Raw genomic sequence first — 13,613 nt, 5'->3', positions numbered from 1 at the left:
AGGCAGTGGATTCGAATGTCTCCACCTTCGTGGAGTGCAATGTTAATCCTGAGCATCTCGCAGCTGCATCTCGAGACGATTGCGGTAAATATCGCTTCGTGCAAGCGTCAGCGTAGCGTCAGTCGAGCAAAGTCGAGACAAGTCAAGCTGAGAGATGTTACGCACTTAATTAAACGGTAGGCGCGGGAAACCGACGCAGACAACGCTTTCCAAGTGTCCCATGTCACGCACCGAAGAGCGCGGACGGCTCCACGCAGCAGAGTGGCGCAGTGGAAGCGTGCTGGGCCCATAACCCAGAGGTCCGTGGATCGAAACCACGCTCTGCTAAAATTATTCTTTTTCTTGGGTGCCTCGAGCTCGATCATTAAGCCTGGGGTGAGCTGATTCAGCGTCAACAGCAACCCCTGTAAGTCGTGAAACGACGACGTCGTGTGAAGAATGCGAGAAACACTTCCTAAGACGCAGACTTTCTTACGATTTTGCAGTAACTACATTCCTTGATCGCAACGTTAATGTCCTTTGGGGCCACGCGTGCAACTTTCGCGATATAAAAATCGCACCTCCCCGGCGGGGAATCGAACCCCGGTCTCCCGCGTGACAGGCGAGGATACTAACCACTATACTACCGAGGAACACGCGATCGGTGACTATAATGCACGCACTCTTATCTTTCTCAAGCAGGTGATACATCTCAACTCTCGCGTCCCGATGCTTTCAGAGTCAGCTGCTACGAAATAAAAGTATGCCCCAGGTGAGGCTCGAACTCACAACCCCGGCATTGCTCACGGCTACTGCCTTATAAGTACCGTGCGCTAACCAATTGCGCCACTGGGGCTACAGCAGAGAGCTTTCAGTTAGCGATACTCACTTTGCTGCCAACCTGTTGTGGCTGCACACCCGTCATAAGATCGTCACCTGCGGCCATACTGCGAATTTAGCACCTGTCTACGACTGCCTCATTCGATTCTTGCTTCATATGCTACACTTACAAGCATATCAACCGCTTGTCCTCGCCGAAAAAAATGCAGAAAAACGCGCGCCTTGCCTTCTGCTACCTGTCCAACAGCGAGGGCAGATGTGTGGCAAGCTCTAAGCCGTGCAGGCGCACCGTGGCCGAGCAGCTGGAGGAGAGATGCCTTCCTTGGCAGCTCCCTGCAGAGTGCGCAAGACCAGAGTGGCCGCGCCGCCGTTGTCAGTGGACGACATGCAGTTGCCGAGCCACGGAGAACACGTTGCTTTGCGATGTGCACCCGCCTCGTGGTAAAAAACGCAAACAGTGGCCCTGTGGCGCAACGGATAACGCGTCTGACTACGGATCAGAAGATTCCAGGTTCGAATCCTGGCAGGGTCGGCATTTTGTTAGTTGCGGGCGCGTAGCTAGGCAGTGGATTCGAATGTCTCCACCTTCGTGGAGTGCAATGTTAATCCTGAGCATCTCGCAGCTGCATCTCGAGACGATTGCGGTAAATATCGCTTCGTGCAAGCGTCAGCGTAGCGTCAGTCGAGCAAAGTCGAGACAAGTCAAGCTGAGAGATGTTACGCACTTAATTAAACGGTAGGCGCGGGAAACCGACGCAGACAACGCTTTCCAAGTGTCCCATGTCACGCACCGAAGAGCGCGGACGGCTCCACGCAGCAGAGTGGCGCAGTGGAAGCGTGCTGGGCCCATAACCCAGAGGTCCGTGGATCGAAACCACGCTCTGCTAAAATTATTCTTTTTCTTGGGTGCCTCGAGCTCGATCATTAAGCCTGGGGTGAGCTGATTCAGCGTCAACAGCAACCCCTGTAAGTCGTGAAACGACGACGTCGTGTGAAGAATGCGAGAAACACTTCCTAAGACGCAGACTTTCTTACGATTTTGCAGTAACTACATTCCTTGATCGCAACGTTAATGTCCTTTGGGGCCACGCGTGCAACTTTCGCGATATAAAAATCGCACCTCCCCGGCGGGGAATCGAACCCCGGTCTCCCGCGTGACAGGCGAGGATACTAACCACTATACTACCGAGGAACACGCGATCGGTGACTATAATGCACGCACTCTTATCTTTCTCAAGCAGGTGATACATCTCAACTCTCGCGTCCCGATGCTTTCAGAGTCAGCTGCTACGAAATAAAAGTATGCCCCAGGTGAGGCTCGAACTCACAACCCCGGCATTGCTCACGGCTACTGCCTTATAAGTACCGTGCGCTAACCAATTGCGCCACTGGGGCTACAGCAGAGAGCTTTCAGTTAGCGATACTCACTTTGCTGCCAACCTGTTGTGGCTGCACACCCGTCATAAGATCGTCACCTGCGGCCATACTGCGAATTTAGCACCTGTCTACGACTGCCTCATTCGATTCTTGCTTCATATGCTACACTTACAAGCATATCAACCGCTTGTCCTCGCCGAAAAAAATGCAGAAAAACGCGCGCCTTGCCTTCTGCTACCTGTCCAACAGCGAGGGCAGATGTGTGGCAAGCTCTAAGCCGTGCAGGCGCACCGTGGCCGAGCAGCTGGAGGAGAGATGCCTTCCTTGGCAGCTCCCTGCAGAGTGCGCAAGACCAGAGTGGCCGCGCCGCCGTTGTCAGTGGACGACATGCAGTTGCCGAGCCACGGAGAACACGTTGCTTTGCGATGTGCACCCGCCTCGTGGTAAAAAACGCAAACAGTAGCCCTGTGGCGCAACGGATAACGCGTCTGACTACGGATCAGAAGATTCCAGGTTCGAATCCTGGCAGGGTCGGCATTTTGTTAGTTGCGGGCGCGTAGCTAGGCAGTGGATTCGAATGTCTCCACCTTCGTGGAGTGCAATGTTAATCCTGAGCATCTCGCAGCTGCATCTCGAGACGATTGCGGTAAATATCGCTTCGTGCAAGAGTCAGCGTAGCGTCAGTCGAGCAAAGTCGAGACAAGTCAAGCTGAGAGATGTTACGCACTTAATTAAACGGTAGGCGCGGGAAACCGACGCAGACAACGCTTTCCAAGTGTCCCATGTCACGCACCGAAGAGCGCGGACGGCTCCACGCAGCAGAGTGGCGCAGTGGAAGCGTGCTGGGCCCATAACCCAGAGGTCCGTGGATCGAAACCACGCTCTGCTAAAATTATTCTTTTTCTTGGGTGCCTCGAGCTCGATCATTAAGCCTGGGGTGAGCTGATTCAGCGTCAACAGCAACCCCTGTAAGTCGTGAAACGACGACGTCGTGTGAAGAATGCGAGAAACACTTCCTAAGACGCAGACTTTCTTACGATTTTGCAGTAACTACATTCCTTGATCGCAACGTTAATGTCCTTTGGGGCCACGCGTGCAACTTTCGCGATATAAAAATCGCACCTCCCCGGCGGGGAATCGAACCCCGGTCTCCCGCGTGACAGGCGAGGATACTAACCACTATACTACCGAGGAACACGCGATCGGTGACTATAATGCACGCACTCTTATCTTTCTCAAGCAGGTGATACATCTCAACTCTCGCGTCCCGATGCTTTCAGAGTCAGCTGCTACGAAATAAAAGTATGCCCCAGGTGAGGCTCGAACTCACAACCCCGGCATTGCTCACGGCTACTGCCTTATAAGTACCGTGCGCTAACCAATTGCGCCACTGGGGCTACAGCAGAGAGCTTTCAGTTAGCGATACTCACTTTGCTGCCAACCTGTTGTGGCTGCACACCCGTCATAAGATCGTCACCTGCGGCCATACTGCGAATTTAGCACCTGTCTACGACTGCCTCATTCGATTCTTGCTTCATATGCTACACTTACAAGCATATCAACCGCTTGTCCTCGCCGAAAAAAATGCAGAAAAACGCGCGCCTTGCCTTCTGCTACCTGTCCAACAGCGAGGGCAGATGTGTGGCAAGCTCTAAGCCGTGCAGGCGCACCGTGGCCGAGCAGCTGGAGGAGAGATGCCTTCCTTGGCAGCTCCCTGCAGAGTGCGCAAGACCAGAGTGGCCGCGCCGCCGTTGTCAGTGGACGACATGCAGTTGCCGAGCCACGGAGAACACGTTGCTTTGCGATGTGCACCCGCCTCGTGGTAAAAAACGCAAACAGTGGCCCTGTGGCGCAACGGATAACGCGTCTGACTACGGATCAGAAGATTCCAGGTTCGAATCCTGGCAGGGTCGGCATTTTGTTAGTTGCGGGCGCGTAGCTAGGCAGTGGATTCGAATGTCTCCACCTTCGTGGAGTGCAATGTTAATCCTGAGCATCTCGCAGCTGCATCTCGAGACGATTGCGGTAAATATCGCTTCGTGCAAGCGTCAGCGTAGCGTCAGTCGAGCAAAGTCGAGACAAGTCAAGCTGAGAGATGTTACGCACTTAATTAAACGGTAGGCGCGGGAAACCGACGCAGACAACGCTTTCCAAGTGTCCCATGTCACGCACCGAAGAGCGCGGACGGCTCCACGCAGCAGAGTGGCGCAGTGGAAGCGTGCTGGGCCCATAACCCAGAGGTCCGTGGATCGAAACCACGCTCTGCTAAAATTATTCTTTTTCTTGGGTGCCTCGAGCTCGATCATTAAGCCTGGGGTGAGCTGATTCAGCGTCAACAGCAACCCCTGTAAGTCGTGAAACGACGACGTCGTGTGAAGAATGCGAGAAACACTTCCTAAGACGCAGACTTTCTTACGATTTTGCAGTAACTACATTCCTTGATCGCAACGTTAATGTCCTTTGGGGCCACGCGTGCAACTTTCGCGATATAAAAATCGCACCTCCCCGGCGGGGAATCGAACCCCGGTCTCCCGCGTGACAGGCGAGGATACTAACCACTATACTACCGAGGAACACGCGATCGGTGACTATAATGCACGCACTCTTATCTTTCTCAAGCAGGTGATACATCTCAACTCTCGCGTCCCGATGCTTTCAGAGTCAGCTGCTACGAAATAAAAGTATGCCCCAGGTGAGGCTCGAACTCACAACCCCGGCATTGCTCACGGCTACTGCCTTATAAGTACCGTGCGCTAACCAATTGCGCCACTGGGGCTACAGCAGAGAGCTTTCAGTTAGCGATACTCACTTTGCTGCCAACCTGTTGTGGCTGCACACCCGTCATAAGATCGTCACCTGCGGCCATACTGCGAATTTAGCACCTGTCTACGACTGCCTCATTCGATTCTTGCTTCATATGCTACACTTACAAGCATATCAACCGCTTGTCCTCGCCGAAAAAAATGCAGAAAAACGCGCGCCTTGCCTTCTGCTACCTGTCCAACAGCGAGGGCAGATGTGTGGCAAGCTCTAAGCCGTGCAGGCGCACCGTGGCCGAGCAGCTGGAGGAGAGATGCCTTCCTTGGCAGCTCCCTGCAGAGTGCGCAAGACCAGAGTGGGCGCGCCGCCGTTGTCAGTGGACGACATGCAGTTGCCGAGCCACGGAGAACACGTTGCTTTGCGATGTGCACCCGCCTCGTGGTAAAAAACGCAAACAGTGGCCCTGTGGCGCAACGGATAACGCGTCTGACTACGGATCAGAAGATTCCAGGTTCGAATCCTGGCAGGGTCGGCATTTTGTTAGTTGCGGGCGCGTAGCTAGGCAGTGGATTCGAATGTCTCCACCTTCGTGGAGTGCAATGTTAATCCTGAGCATCTCGCAGCTGCATCTCGAGACGATTGCGGTAAATATCGCTTCGTGCAAGCGTCAGCGTAGCGTCAGTCGAGCAAAGTCGAGACAAGTCAAGCTGAGAGATGTTACGCACTTAATTAAACGGTAGGCGCGGGAAACCGACGCAGACAACGCTTTCCAAGTGTCCCATGTCACGCACCGAAGAGCGCGGACGGCTCCACGCAGCAGAGTGGCGCAGTGGAAGCGTGCTGGGCCCATAACCCAGAGGTCCGTGGATCGAAACCACGCTCTGCTAAAATTATTCTTTTTCTTGGGTGCCTCGAGCTCGATCATTAAGCCTGGGGTGAGCTGATTCAGCGTCAACAGCAACCCCTGTAAGTCGTGAAACGACGACGTCGTGTGAAGAATGCGAGAAACACTTCCTAAGACGCAGACTTTCTTACGATTTTGCAGTAACTACATTCCTTGATCGCAACGTTAATGTCCTTTGGGGCCACGCGTGCAACTTTCGCGATATAAAAATCGCACCTCCCCGGCGGGGAATCGAACCCCGGTCTCCCGCGTGACAGGCGAGGATACTAACCACTATACTACCGAGGAACACGCGATCGGTGACTATAATGCACGCACTCTTATCTTTCTCAAGCAGGTGATACATCTCAACTCTCGCGTCCCGATGCTTTCAGAGTCAGCTGCTACGAAATAAAAGTATGCCCCAGGTGAGGCTCGAACTCACAACCCCGGCATTGCTCACGGCTACTGCCTTATAAGTACCGTGCGCTAACCAATTGCGCCACTGGGGCTACAGCAGAGAGCTTTCAGTTAGCGATACTCACTTTGCTGCCAACCTGTTGTGGCTGCACACCCGTCATAAGATCGTCACCTGCGGCCATACTGCGAATTTAGCACCTGTCTACGACTGCCTCATTCGATTCTTGCTTCATATGCTACACTTACAAGCATATCAACCGCTTGTCCTCGCCGAAAAAAATGCAGAAAAACGCGCGCCTTGCCTTCTGCTACCTGTCCAACAGCGAGGGCAGATGTGTGGCAAGCTCTAAGCCGTGCAGGCGCACCGTGGCCGAGCAGCTGGAGGAGAGATGCCTTCCTTGGCAGCTCCCTGCAGAGTGCGCAAGACCAGAGTGGCCGCGCCGCCGTTGTCAGTGGACGACATGCAGTTGCCGAGCCACGGAGAACACGTTGCTTTGCGATGTGCACCCGCCTCGTGGTAAAAAACGCAAACAGTAGCCCTGTGGCGCAACGGATAACGCGTCTGACTACGGATCAGAAGATTCCAGGTTCGAATCCTGGCAGGGTCGGCATTTTGTTAGTTGCGGGCGCGTAGCTAGGCAGTGGATTCGAATGTCTCCACCTTCGTGGAGTGCAATGTTAATCCTGAGCATCTCGCAGCTGCATCTCGAGACGATTGCGGTAAATATCGCTTCGTGCAAGCGTCAGCGTAGCGTCAGTCGAGCAAAGTCGAGACAAGTCAAGCTGAGAGATGTTACGCACTTAATTAAACGGTAGGCGCGGGAAACCGACGCAGACAACGCTTTCCAAGTGTCCCATGTCACGCACCGAAGAGCGCGGACGGCTCCACGCAGCAGAGTGGCGCAGTGGAAGCGTGCTGGGCCCATAACCCAGAGGTCCGTGGATCGAAACCACGCTCTGCTAAAATTATTCTTTTTCTTGGGTGCCTCGAGCTCGATCATTAAGCCTGGGGTGAGCTGATTCAGCGTCAACAGCAACCCCTGTAAGTCGTGAAACGACGACGTCGTGTGAAGAATGCGAGAAACACTTCCTAAGACGCAGACTTTCTTACGATTTTGCAGTAACTACATTCCTTGATCGCAACGTTAATGTCCTTTGGGGCCACGCGTGCAACTTTCGCGATATAAAAATCGCACCTCCCCGGCGGGGAATCGAACCCCGGTCTCCCGCGTGACAGGCGAGGATACTAACCACTACACTACCGAGGAACACGCGATCGGTGACTATAATGCACGCACTCTTATCTTTCTCAAGCAGGTGATACATCTCAACTCTCGCGTCCCGATGCTTTCAGAGTCAGCTGCTACGAAATAAAAGTATGCCCCAGGTGAGGCTCGAACTCACAACCCCGGCATTGCTCACGGCTACTGCCTTATAAGTACCGTGCGCTAACCAATTGCACCACTGGGGCTACAGCAGAGAGCTTTCAGTTAGCGATACTCACTTTGCTGCCAACCTGTTGTGGCTGCACACCCGTCATAAGATCGTCACCTGCGGCCATACTGCGAATTTAGCACCTGTCTACGACTGCCTCATTCGATTCTTGCTTCATATGCTACACTTACAAGCATATCAACCGCTTGTCCTCGCCGAAAAAAATGCAGAAAAACGCGCGCCTTGCCTTCTGCTACCTGTCCAACAGCGAGGGCAGATGTGTGGCAAGCTCTAAGCCGTGCAGGCGCACCGTGGCCGAGCAGCTGGAGGAGAGATGCCTTCCTTGGCAGCTCCCTGCAGAGTGCGCAAGACCAGAGTGGCCGCGCCGCCGTTGTCAGTGGACGACATGCAGTTGCCGAGCCACGGAGAACACGTTGCTTTGCGATGTGCACCCGCCTCGTGGTAAAAAACGCAAACAGTGGCCCTGTGGCGCAACGGATAACGCGTCTGACTACGGATCAGAAGATTCCAGGTTCGAATCCTGGCAGGGTCGGCATTTTGTTAGTTGCGGGCGCGTAGCTAGGCAGTGGATTCGAATGTCTCCACCTTCGTGGAGTGCAATGTTAATCCTGAGCATCTCGCAGCTGCATCTCGAGACGATTGCGGTAAATATCGCTTCGTGCAAGCGTCAGCGTAGCGTCAGTCGAGCAAAGTCGAGACAAGTCAAGCTGAGAGATGTTACGCACTTAATTAAACGGTAGGCGCGGGAAACCGACGCAGACAACGCTTTCCAAGTGTCCCATGTCACGCACCGAAGAGCGCGGACGGCTCCACGCAGCAGAGTGGCGCAGTGGAAGCGTGCTGGGCCCATAACCCAGAGGTCCGTGGATCGAAACCACGCTCTGCTAAAATTATTCTTTTTCTTGGGTGCCTCGAGCTCGATCATTAAGCCAGGGGTGAGCTGATTCAGCGTCAACAGCAACCCCTGTAAGTCGTGAAACGACGACGTCGTGTGAAGAATGCGAGAAACACTTCCTAAGACGCAGACTTTCTTACGATTTTGCAGTAACTACATTCCTTGATCGCAACGTTAATGTCCTTTGGGGCCACGCGTGCAACTTTCGCGATATAAAAATCGCAACTCCCCGGCGGGGAATCGAACCCCGGTCTCCCGCGTGACAGGCGGGGATACTAACCACTATACTACCGAGGAACACGCGATCGGTGACTATAATGCACGCACACTTATCTTTCTCAAGCAGGTGATACATCTCAACTCTCGCGTCCCGATGCTTTCAGAGTCAGCTGCTACGAAATAAAAGTATGCCCCAGGTGAGGCTCGAACTCACAACCCCGGCATTGCTCACGGCTACTGCCTTATAAGTACCGTGCGCTAACCAATTGCGCCACTGGGGCTACAGCAGAGAGCTTTCAGTTAGCGATACTCACTTTGCTGCCAACCTGTTGTGGCTGCACACCCGTCATAAGATCGTCACCTGCGGCCATACTGCGAATTTAGCACCTGTCTACGACTGCCTCATTCGATTCTTGCTTCATATGCTACACTTACAAGCATATCAACCGCTTGTCCTCGCCGAAAAAAATGCAGAAAAACGCGCGCCTTGCCTTCTGCTACCTGTCCAACAGCGAGGGCAGATGTGTGGCAAGCTCTAAGCCGTGCAGGCGCACCGTGGCCGAGCAGCTGGAGGAGAGATGCCTTCCTTGGCAGCTCCCTGCAGAGTGCACAAGACCAGAGTGGCCGCGCCGCCGTTGTCAGTGGACGACATGCAGTTGCCGAGCCACGGAGAACACGTTGCTTTGCGATGTGCACCCGCCTCGTGGTAAAAAACGCAAACAGTGGCCCTGTGGCGCAACGGATAACGCGTCTGACTACGGATCAGAAGATTCCAGGTTCGAATCCTGGCAGGGTCGGCATTTTGTTAGTTGCGGGCGCGTAGCTAGGCAGTGGATTCGAATGTCTCCACCTTCGTGGAGTGCAATGTTAATCCTGAGCATCTCGCAGCTGCATCTCGAGACGATTGCGGTAAATATCGCTTCGTGCAAGCGTCAGCGTAGCGTCAGTCGAGCAAAGTCGAGACAAGTCAAGCTGAGAGATGTTACGCACTTAATTAAACGGTAGGCGCGGGAAACCGACGCAGACAACGCTTTCCAAGTGTCCCATGTCACGCACCGAAGAGCGCGGACGGCTCCACGCAGCAGAGTGGCGCAGTGGAAGCGTGCTGGGCCCATAACCCAGAGGTCCGTGGATCGAAACCACGCTCTGCTAAAATTATTCTTTTTCTTGGGTGCCTCGAGCTCGATCATTAAGCCAGGGGTGAGCTGATTCAGCGTCAACAGCAACCCCTGTAAGTCGTGAAACGACGACGTCGTGTGAAGAATGCGAGAAACACTTCCTAAGACGCAGACTTTCTTACGATTTTGCAGTAACTACATTCCTTGATCGCAACGTTAATGTCCTTTGGGGCCACGCGTGCAACTTTCGCGATATAAAAATCGCAACTCCCCGGCGGGGAATCGAACCCCGGTCTCCCGCGTGACAGGCGGGGATACTAACCACTATACTACCGAGGAACACGCGATCGGTGACTATAATGCACGCACACTTATCTTTCTCAAGCAGGTGATACATCTCAACTCTCGCGTCCCGATGCTTTCAGAGTCAGCTGCTACGAAATAAAAGTATGCCCCAGGTGAGGCTCGAACTCACAACCCCGGCATTGCTCACGGCTACTGCCTTATAAGTACCGTGCGCTAACCAATTGCGCCACTGGGGCTACAGCAGAGAGCTTTCAGTTAGCGATACTCACTTTGCTGCCAACCTGTTGTGGCTGCACACCCGTCATAAGATCGTCACCTGCGGCCATACTGCGAATTTAGCACCTGTCTACGACTGCCTCATTCGATTCTTGCTTCATATGCTACACTTACAAGCATATCAACCGCTTGTCCTCGCCGAAAAAAATGCAGAAAAACGCGCGCCTTGCCTTCTGCTACCTGTCCAACAGCGAGGGCAGATGTGTGGCAAGCTCTAAGCCGTGCAGGCGCACCGTGGCCGAGCAGCTGGAGGAGAGATGCCTTCCTTGGCAGCTCCCTGCAGAGTGCGCAAGACCAGAGTGGCCGCGCCGCCGTTGTCAGTGGACGACATGCAGTTGCCGAGCCACGGAGAACACGTTGCTTTGCGATGTGCACCCGCCTCGTGGTAAAAAACGCAAACAGTGGCCCTGTGGCGCAACGGATAACGCGTCTGACTACGGATCAGAAGATTCCAGGTTCGAATCCTGGCAGGGTCGGCATTTTGTTAGTTGCGGGCGCGTAGCTAGGCAGTGGATTCGAATGTCTCCACCTTCGTGGAGTGCAATGTTAATCCTGAGCATCTCGCAGCTGCATCTCGAGACGATTGCGGTAAATATCGCTTCGTGCAAGCGTCAGCGTAGCGTCAGTCGAGCAAAGTCGAGACAAGTCAAGCTGAGAGATGTTACGCACTTAATTAAACGGTAGGCGCGGGAAACCGACGCAGACAACGCTTTCCAAGTGTCCCATGTCACGCACCGAAGAGCGCGGACGGCTCCACGCAGCAGAGTGGCGCAGTGGAAGCGTGCTGGGCCCATAACCCAGAGGTCCGTGGATCGAAACCACGCTCTGCTAAAATTATTCTTTTTCTTGGGTGCCTCGAGCTCGATCATTAAGCCTGGGGTGAGCTGATTCAGCGTCAACAGCAACCCCTGTAAGTCGTGAAACGACGACGTCGTGTGAAGAATGCGAGAAACACTTCCTAAGACGCAGACTTTCTTACGATTTTGCAGTAACTACATTCCTTGATCGCAACGTTAATGTCCTTTGGGGCCACGCGTGCAACTTTCGCGATATAAAAATCGCACCTCCCCGGCGGGGAATCGAACCCCGGTCTCCCGCGTGACAGGCGAGGATACTAACCACTATACTACCGAGGAACACGCGATCGGTGACTATAATGCACGCACTCTTATCTTTCTCAAGCAGGTGATACATCTCAACTCTCGCGTCCCGATGCTTTCAGAGTCAGCTGCTACGAAATAAAAGTATGCCCCAGGTGAGGCTCGAACTCACAACCCCGGCATTGCTCACGGCTACTGCCTTATAAGTACCGTGCGCTAACCAATTGCACCACTGGGGCTACAGCAGAGAGCTTTCAGTTAGCGATACTCACTTTGCTGCCAACCTGTTGTGGCTGCACACCCGTCATAAGATCGTCACCTGCGGCCATACTGCGAATTTAGCACCTGTCTACGACTGCCTCATTCGATTCTTGCTTCATATGCTACACTTACAAGCATATCAACCGCTTGTCCTCGCCGAAAAAAATGCAGAAAAACGCGCGCCTTGCCTTCTGCTACCTGTCCAACAGCGAGGGCAGATGTGTGGCAAGCTCTAAGCCGTGCAGGCGCACCGTGGCCGAGCAGCTGGAGGAGAGATGCCTTCCTTGGCAGCTCCCTGCAGAGTGCGCAAGACCAGAGTGGTCGCGCCGCCGTTGTCAGTGGACGACATGCAGTTGCCGAGCCACGGAGAACACGTTGCTTTGCGATGTGCACCCGCCTCGTGGTAAAAAACGCAAACAGTGGCCCTGTGGCGCAACGGATAACGCGTCTGACTACGGATCAGAAGATTCCAGGTTCGAATCCTGGCAGGGTCGGCATTTTGTTAGTTGCGGGCGCGTAGCTAGGCAGTGGATTCGAATGTCTCCACCTTCGTGGAGTGCAATGTTAATCCTGAGCATCTCGCAGCTGCATCTCGAGACGATTGCGGTAAATATCGCTTCGTGCAAGCGTCAGCGTAGCGTCAGTCGAGCAAAGTCGAGACAAGTCAAGCTGAGAGATGTTACGCACTTAATTAAACGGTAGGCGCGGGAAACCGACGCAGACAACGCTTTCCAAGTGTCCCATGTCACGCACCGAAGAGCGCGGACGGCTCCACGCAGCAGAGTGGCGCAGTGGAAGCGTGCTGGGCCCATAACCCAGAGGTCCGTGGATCGAAACCACCCTCTGCTAAAATTATTCTTTTTCTTGGGTGCCTCGAGCTCGATCATTAAGCCAGGGGTGAGCTGATTCAGCGTCAACAGCAACCATAGTAAGTCGTGAAACGACGACGTCGTGTGAAGAATGCGAGAAACACTTCCTAAGACGCAGACTTTCTTACGATTTTGCAGTAACTACATTCCTTGATCGCAACGTTAATGTCCTTTGGGGCCACGCTTGAAACTTTCGCGATATAAAAATCGCACCTCCCCGGCGGGGAATCGAACCCCGGTCTCCCGCGTGACAGGCGAGGATACTAACCACTATACTACCGAGGAACACGCGATCGGTGACTATAATGCACGCACTCTTATCTTTCTCAAGCAGGTGATACATCTCAACTCTCGCGTCCCGATGCTTTCAGAGTCAGCTGCTACGAAATAAAAGTATGCCCCAGGTGAGGCTCGAACTCACAACCCCGGCATTGCTCACGGCTACTGCCTTATAAGTACCGTGCGCTAACCAATTGCGCCACTGGGGCTACAGCAGAGAGCTTTCAGTTAGCGATACTCACTTTGCTGCCAACCTGTTGTGGCTGCACACCCGTCATAAGATCGTCACCTGCGGCCATACTGCGAATTTAGCACCTGTCTACGACTGCCTCATTCGATTCTTGCTTCATATGCTACACTTACAAGCATATCAACCGCTTGTCCTCGCCGAAAAAAATGCAGAAAAACGCGCGCCTTGCCTTCTGCTACCTGTCCAACAGCGAGGGCAGATGTGTGGCAAGCTCTAAGCCGTGCAGGCGCACCGTGGCCGAGCAGCTGGAGGAGAGATGCCTTCCTTGGCAGCTCCCTGCAGAGTGCGCAAGACCAGAGTGGGCGCGCCGCCGTTGTCAGTGGACG

The 13,613-nt window shown here is 53.9% G+C and overlaps 38 non-coding genes across 38 annotated transcripts; 18 read left to right on the top strand and 20 right to left on the bottom strand.

The window, feature by feature from the left end:
- The first annotated feature begins 255 nt into the window (after nt 1-255).
- Nucleotides 256-327, top strand: Trnam-cau (transfer RNA methionine (anticodon CAU)). Its single transcript has one exon. It is a non-coding gene; the product is annotated as a tRNA-Met (tRNA).
- Nucleotides 328-560: 233 nt separating this feature from the next.
- Trnad-guc (transfer RNA aspartic acid (anticodon GUC)) lies at nt 561-632 on the bottom strand. The gene has a single exon. It is a non-coding gene; the product is annotated as a tRNA-Asp (tRNA).
- A 111-nt stretch (nt 633-743) lies between these two features.
- Trnai-uau (transfer RNA isoleucine (anticodon UAU)) lies at nt 744-835 on the bottom strand. The gene is given in 2 exon segments: nt 744-779; nt 798-835. It is a non-coding gene; the product is annotated as a tRNA-Ile (tRNA).
- A 443-nt stretch (nt 836-1,278) lies between these two features.
- Nucleotides 1,279-1,351, top strand: Trnar-acg (transfer RNA arginine (anticodon ACG)). The gene has a single exon. It is a non-coding gene; the product is annotated as a tRNA-Arg (tRNA).
- A 283-nt stretch (nt 1,352-1,634) lies between these two features.
- On the top strand, nt 1,635-1,706 carry Trnam-cau (transfer RNA methionine (anticodon CAU)). Its single transcript has one exon. It is a non-coding gene; the product is annotated as a tRNA-Met (tRNA).
- A 233-nt stretch (nt 1,707-1,939) lies between these two features.
- Trnad-guc (transfer RNA aspartic acid (anticodon GUC)) lies at nt 1,940-2,011 on the bottom strand. Its single transcript has one exon. It is a non-coding gene; the product is annotated as a tRNA-Asp (tRNA).
- A 111-nt stretch (nt 2,012-2,122) lies between these two features.
- Nucleotides 2,123-2,214, bottom strand: Trnai-uau (transfer RNA isoleucine (anticodon UAU)). The gene is given in 2 exon segments: nt 2,123-2,158; nt 2,177-2,214. It is a non-coding gene; the product is annotated as a tRNA-Ile (tRNA).
- A 443-nt stretch (nt 2,215-2,657) lies between these two features.
- On the top strand, nt 2,658-2,730 carry Trnar-acg (transfer RNA arginine (anticodon ACG)). Its single transcript has one exon. It is a non-coding gene; the product is annotated as a tRNA-Arg (tRNA).
- Nucleotides 2,731-3,013: 283 nt separating this feature from the next.
- Nucleotides 3,014-3,085, top strand: Trnam-cau (transfer RNA methionine (anticodon CAU)). The gene has a single exon. It is a non-coding gene; the product is annotated as a tRNA-Met (tRNA).
- A 233-nt stretch (nt 3,086-3,318) lies between these two features.
- Nucleotides 3,319-3,390, bottom strand: Trnad-guc (transfer RNA aspartic acid (anticodon GUC)). The gene has a single exon. It is a non-coding gene; the product is annotated as a tRNA-Asp (tRNA).
- Nucleotides 3,391-3,501: 111 nt separating this feature from the next.
- Trnai-uau (transfer RNA isoleucine (anticodon UAU)) lies at nt 3,502-3,593 on the bottom strand. Its single transcript is given in 2 exon segments — nt 3,502-3,537; nt 3,556-3,593. It is a non-coding gene; the product is annotated as a tRNA-Ile (tRNA).
- Nucleotides 3,594-4,036: 443 nt separating this feature from the next.
- Nucleotides 4,037-4,109, top strand: Trnar-acg (transfer RNA arginine (anticodon ACG)). Its single transcript has one exon. It is a non-coding gene; the product is annotated as a tRNA-Arg (tRNA).
- A 283-nt stretch (nt 4,110-4,392) lies between these two features.
- On the top strand, nt 4,393-4,464 carry Trnam-cau (transfer RNA methionine (anticodon CAU)). Its single transcript has one exon. It is a non-coding gene; the product is annotated as a tRNA-Met (tRNA).
- Nucleotides 4,465-4,697: 233 nt separating this feature from the next.
- Nucleotides 4,698-4,769, bottom strand: Trnad-guc (transfer RNA aspartic acid (anticodon GUC)). Its single transcript has one exon. It is a non-coding gene; the product is annotated as a tRNA-Asp (tRNA).
- Nucleotides 4,770-4,880: 111 nt separating this feature from the next.
- On the bottom strand, nt 4,881-4,972 carry Trnai-uau (transfer RNA isoleucine (anticodon UAU)). The gene is given in 2 exon segments: nt 4,881-4,916; nt 4,935-4,972. It is a non-coding gene; the product is annotated as a tRNA-Ile (tRNA).
- Nucleotides 4,973-5,415: 443 nt separating this feature from the next.
- On the top strand, nt 5,416-5,488 carry Trnar-acg (transfer RNA arginine (anticodon ACG)). The gene has a single exon. It is a non-coding gene; the product is annotated as a tRNA-Arg (tRNA).
- A 283-nt stretch (nt 5,489-5,771) lies between these two features.
- On the top strand, nt 5,772-5,843 carry Trnam-cau (transfer RNA methionine (anticodon CAU)). The gene has a single exon. It is a non-coding gene; the product is annotated as a tRNA-Met (tRNA).
- A 233-nt stretch (nt 5,844-6,076) lies between these two features.
- Nucleotides 6,077-6,148, bottom strand: Trnad-guc (transfer RNA aspartic acid (anticodon GUC)). Its single transcript has one exon. It is a non-coding gene; the product is annotated as a tRNA-Asp (tRNA).
- Nucleotides 6,149-6,259: 111 nt separating this feature from the next.
- Trnai-uau (transfer RNA isoleucine (anticodon UAU)) lies at nt 6,260-6,351 on the bottom strand. The gene is given in 2 exon segments: nt 6,260-6,295; nt 6,314-6,351. It is a non-coding gene; the product is annotated as a tRNA-Ile (tRNA).
- A 443-nt stretch (nt 6,352-6,794) lies between these two features.
- Nucleotides 6,795-6,867, top strand: Trnar-acg (transfer RNA arginine (anticodon ACG)). Its single transcript has one exon. It is a non-coding gene; the product is annotated as a tRNA-Arg (tRNA).
- Nucleotides 6,868-7,150: 283 nt separating this feature from the next.
- Trnam-cau (transfer RNA methionine (anticodon CAU)) lies at nt 7,151-7,222 on the top strand. The gene has a single exon. It is a non-coding gene; the product is annotated as a tRNA-Met (tRNA).
- Nucleotides 7,223-7,455: 233 nt separating this feature from the next.
- On the bottom strand, nt 7,456-7,527 carry Trnad-guc (transfer RNA aspartic acid (anticodon GUC)). Its single transcript has one exon. It is a non-coding gene; the product is annotated as a tRNA-Asp (tRNA).
- A 111-nt stretch (nt 7,528-7,638) lies between these two features.
- Trnai-uau (transfer RNA isoleucine (anticodon UAU)) lies at nt 7,639-7,730 on the bottom strand. Its single transcript is given in 2 exon segments — nt 7,639-7,674; nt 7,693-7,730. It is a non-coding gene; the product is annotated as a tRNA-Ile (tRNA).
- A 443-nt stretch (nt 7,731-8,173) lies between these two features.
- On the top strand, nt 8,174-8,246 carry Trnar-acg (transfer RNA arginine (anticodon ACG)). The gene has a single exon. It is a non-coding gene; the product is annotated as a tRNA-Arg (tRNA).
- A 283-nt stretch (nt 8,247-8,529) lies between these two features.
- Nucleotides 8,530-8,601, top strand: Trnam-cau (transfer RNA methionine (anticodon CAU)). The gene has a single exon. It is a non-coding gene; the product is annotated as a tRNA-Met (tRNA).
- A 233-nt stretch (nt 8,602-8,834) lies between these two features.
- Nucleotides 8,835-8,906, bottom strand: Trnad-guc (transfer RNA aspartic acid (anticodon GUC)). Its single transcript has one exon. It is a non-coding gene; the product is annotated as a tRNA-Asp (tRNA).
- A 111-nt stretch (nt 8,907-9,017) lies between these two features.
- Nucleotides 9,018-9,109, bottom strand: Trnai-uau (transfer RNA isoleucine (anticodon UAU)). The gene is given in 2 exon segments: nt 9,018-9,053; nt 9,072-9,109. It is a non-coding gene; the product is annotated as a tRNA-Ile (tRNA).
- Nucleotides 9,110-9,552: 443 nt separating this feature from the next.
- Trnar-acg (transfer RNA arginine (anticodon ACG)) lies at nt 9,553-9,625 on the top strand. The gene has a single exon. It is a non-coding gene; the product is annotated as a tRNA-Arg (tRNA).
- Nucleotides 9,626-9,908: 283 nt separating this feature from the next.
- Trnam-cau (transfer RNA methionine (anticodon CAU)) lies at nt 9,909-9,980 on the top strand. Its single transcript has one exon. It is a non-coding gene; the product is annotated as a tRNA-Met (tRNA).
- A 233-nt stretch (nt 9,981-10,213) lies between these two features.
- On the bottom strand, nt 10,214-10,285 carry Trnad-guc (transfer RNA aspartic acid (anticodon GUC)). The gene has a single exon. It is a non-coding gene; the product is annotated as a tRNA-Asp (tRNA).
- Nucleotides 10,286-10,396: 111 nt separating this feature from the next.
- Trnai-uau (transfer RNA isoleucine (anticodon UAU)) lies at nt 10,397-10,488 on the bottom strand. The gene is given in 2 exon segments: nt 10,397-10,432; nt 10,451-10,488. It is a non-coding gene; the product is annotated as a tRNA-Ile (tRNA).
- Nucleotides 10,489-10,931: 443 nt separating this feature from the next.
- Trnar-acg (transfer RNA arginine (anticodon ACG)) lies at nt 10,932-11,004 on the top strand. Its single transcript has one exon. It is a non-coding gene; the product is annotated as a tRNA-Arg (tRNA).
- Nucleotides 11,005-11,287: 283 nt separating this feature from the next.
- Trnam-cau (transfer RNA methionine (anticodon CAU)) lies at nt 11,288-11,359 on the top strand. The gene has a single exon. It is a non-coding gene; the product is annotated as a tRNA-Met (tRNA).
- Nucleotides 11,360-11,592: 233 nt separating this feature from the next.
- On the bottom strand, nt 11,593-11,664 carry Trnad-guc (transfer RNA aspartic acid (anticodon GUC)). The gene has a single exon. It is a non-coding gene; the product is annotated as a tRNA-Asp (tRNA).
- A 111-nt stretch (nt 11,665-11,775) lies between these two features.
- Trnai-uau (transfer RNA isoleucine (anticodon UAU)) lies at nt 11,776-11,867 on the bottom strand. Its single transcript is given in 2 exon segments — nt 11,776-11,811; nt 11,830-11,867. It is a non-coding gene; the product is annotated as a tRNA-Ile (tRNA).
- A 443-nt stretch (nt 11,868-12,310) lies between these two features.
- Trnar-acg (transfer RNA arginine (anticodon ACG)) lies at nt 12,311-12,383 on the top strand. The gene has a single exon. It is a non-coding gene; the product is annotated as a tRNA-Arg (tRNA).
- A 588-nt stretch (nt 12,384-12,971) lies between these two features.
- Nucleotides 12,972-13,043, bottom strand: Trnad-guc (transfer RNA aspartic acid (anticodon GUC)). Its single transcript has one exon. It is a non-coding gene; the product is annotated as a tRNA-Asp (tRNA).
- A 111-nt stretch (nt 13,044-13,154) lies between these two features.
- Nucleotides 13,155-13,246, bottom strand: Trnai-uau (transfer RNA isoleucine (anticodon UAU)). Its single transcript is given in 2 exon segments — nt 13,155-13,190; nt 13,209-13,246. It is a non-coding gene; the product is annotated as a tRNA-Ile (tRNA).
- Between the last annotated feature and the right edge of the window lie 367 nt (nt 13,247-13,613).

The sequence above is a fragment of the Schistocerca nitens genome, chromosome 9 (assembly GCF_023898315.1).
Source record: "Schistocerca nitens isolate TAMUIC-IGC-003100 chromosome 9, iqSchNite1.1, whole genome shotgun sequence".
Lineage (NCBI taxonomy): Eukaryota > Metazoa > Arthropoda > Insecta > Orthoptera > Acrididae > Schistocerca > Schistocerca nitens.
This window is presented reverse-complemented; position numbering and strand designations above follow the sequence as displayed.